Source organism: Chrysochloris asiatica, unplaced genomic scaffold, assembly GCF_000296735.1.
Source record: "Chrysochloris asiatica unplaced genomic scaffold, ChrAsi1.0 scaffold00008, whole genome shotgun sequence".
Classification (NCBI taxonomy): domain Eukaryota; kingdom Metazoa; phylum Chordata; class Mammalia; order Afrosoricida; family Chrysochloridae; genus Chrysochloris; species Chrysochloris asiatica.
This window is the reverse complement of record NW_006408526.1, coordinates 8,698,723-8,701,749: the sequence shown is the minus strand read 5'-3', so window position 1 is coordinate 8,701,749 and position 3,027 is coordinate 8,698,723. Positions and strand designations below refer to the sequence as shown.

General features: G+C 39.1%; 1 protein-coding gene across 2 annotated transcripts in view; it reads left to right on the top strand.

The window, feature by feature from the left end:
• PGR (progesterone receptor) overlaps positions 1-3,027 on the top strand; it is a 102,180-nt gene that overhangs the window by 23,601 nt on the left and 75,552 nt on the right. The window lies entirely within an intron of this gene.

Below are 3,027 nucleotides of genomic sequence, written 5' to 3'. Positions count from 1 at the left end.
CATTTATTGCAATAAATTGTATTCTCAGCTCTGCTTTCTCCATGTCCCAAAGATTTTGGTATGTTGTGTTTTCATTCTCATTTGTTTCTAGGAACTTTGTGAGTTCATGTTTAATTTCTTCTACTACCCAGTAGCTTTTCAGCAAGGTGTTATTCAGTTTCCATGTATTTGACAGAATGGAGATGTGGGGGGCCAATGAACAAATCCCCAAAAACAAAGAAAATCAGAACAAAGCAAAACCGACAAAGTGCATTGTCTACCTTTGCTTTGAGGTTCCTGCGGCATTTTTCCATGGTCTGTCTGCTCCCCCACTTGGTCTTGCCCAAGTTCTTGGCTACAGGCCACAGAGCTCTGAAGATTCAAAAGTACGTGATTTCTTACTTCTGCTTCAAGTTCCACTAGCTATAAGCCTTCAAATTTTAAAATATTCCTACCTATGTGGTTCTGAGTTTTGGAGCTCTGCCCTGAATCTGCTTTGCCTGGTATTCTGTGTTATTGCAGATGGTGAACCTCACTTCACCTCTGCAAAGACTTTTTAAACAAGGAGGTAGCATCTGTTTTAGAAAATATGTTCTAAAAGCAATGAGGAAGATGTTCAGAGAGTGGTGCCAGGATAGCCAGTCCTACTATATAATCTAGAGTAGAAATCTTCTACTCTTTGCTGAGGAAAAGCTTCTCTTCATTCTCTAAGTTAAAGCGTGGAAGGCAAATGAGAAATTGCCCCTTCCAAGAATGATTTCTTTTCCATGAAGAGTAATAAAAGATATGAGAGGACCAGGGAGGGAAGCCAGCACCTAACACTTTTTTTTTTTTTTTAACTTATTGTATATACTAGGAATTATAGTAGACACATTACACTGTATTCACTTCATCCTTTAATTCTCTCAGTAGTTTTCTGAGTAGTTACTCCCATACTCGCTTTGGAGATAAAATACTGAGATAGAGATGGAGGGTAATTTTCAGCGTAGTGGTTACGAATCGGGCTGCAAACCTTAAGGCCAGCAGTTTGAAATTACCAGCCACTCCGCGGGAGAAAGATGAGGCGTTCTGCTCCTGTAAAGATTTACAGCCTTGGAAACCTTGTACAGGGTCGCTATGGGTCGGAACCAACTCGACAGCACTTAACAACAACAACAACACTCAATCAATACATGATAGAGCTAGTAACGCAATCCAGCTCTACCAGACTCCAAACCTAAACTTCGCTGGCTACACCATAACATTTAGGGATGGTGCATGCTTGAGGTAGGCTATGGTGGTGGTGGTGGTGGTGTGCTGTGGAGTCAGTTCAGACTCATAGCGATGTTGTATAGGGTTTCTGAGGCTATAAATCTTTAAGGGAGCAAAAAGCCTCATCTTTCTCCCATTGAACCACTGGTAGTTTCAAACTGCTGATCTTGAGGTTAGCAGCTTGACTCTTAATGGCAATGCTACCAGAGCTCCTTAGGACGTGGTAGTAACAATTGATTAAGAAATTTGCAAGCACCCAGTTGATTTGGCCTAATCATAGATATATGAAGGAGCCCAACTGAAGCCAGATTTTGCCAGAACCTCCAGGCTGCCCAAATATAGGATCTTGAGTGGAAAACAATTGCTATGTTAAGCTAATCATTTTGAGTTGATTTAATATGCAACATTATCTTGGCAGTAAATAACTTATACTAGCTCAAACCTCTCTCCTGAAACTCAGATTTATATACAAAATATCTTTACCTGAATCTCACATAACTATTTTAACTATATAAATAAATATATGAAAATTTCCAAACACAAAAAGGAAATTAATCAGGTGAGACTTAAAAATCTGGTAGTATGATCTTACATACTGAATGATGCAGAAAGCACCATTAGAAGCTGGAAGGAATACACAGTCAGTCATTGTACCGAGAAGAAATGGTCAATGTTCAACCATTTCAAGAGGTAGCGTATGGTCAAGAGCCAAGGATCCTGAAAGAAAAAGTCCAAGGTGCATTGAAGTCATTGGCAAAGAACAAGGCACTGGGAATTGGTGGAATACAAATTTAAATATTTCAGCCAACTAAAGCAGTACTGGAGGCACTCATTCATCTATGCCAAGAAGCTTGGAAGACAACTACCTGGCCAACTGACTGGAAGAGATCTGTATTTGTGCCCATTCCAAAGAGAGATGACCCAATGAAATGTGGAGACACCAGATGTCATTGCTATCTCGTGTGAGTAAAGTTTTTCTAAAGATAATGCAAAAATGGCTGCAACAATACATTGACCAAGAACTTTCAGAGGTACAAGCCAGATTCAACAGAGAATGTGGAATGAGGGATATCATTGCTGATGTCAGATGGATTTTTGCCGAAAACAGAGAATATCAGAAAAATGTTTACCTGTATTTTATTGACTACACAGAGTCTTTAGATTGTATGGATAATGACAAGCTATGGACAACAGTGTGAAGTATGAGTATTTGGGAACATTTAACTGCTCTTGAGGAACCTATGCAAAGACTAAGAGGCAGTTGTTCAAACAGAACAAGGACACATTGAATGGTTTTTAAATTAGGAAAGGTGTATGCCAGGGTTGTATTCTTTCACCACACTTATTCAGTCTTTATGCTGAGCAGATAATCCTAGAAGCTGGATTAGATGAACAAAAATACGGTATCAGGATTGGAGGAAAACTCATTAACAACCTGCAATATGCAGTTGATACCACTTTGTTTGCTGAAAGTGAAGAGGACTTAAAATACTTACTGATAAAGATCAAAGACAATAGTTTTCTTTATGCCTTGCTCTTCAATGTGAAGAAACCAAAAATTCTTACCACAGAACCAGTAAAGAACATCCAAATCAATGGAGAAAAGACCTTTCTGGTATTCTCTGCTTTCAGCCAAGACCCATCAGACATTAGCACTGATATCCCTTTTTCCATATCTTATCTGAATCTGGTTTGAATCTCTGGTGGTTATCTCTGATAACAGTCAGCGTACTGTTACTGCTATTTTTGAATTAGAAATCCTATGTTGTTGTTGTTGTTAAGTGCCATCGAGTCGGG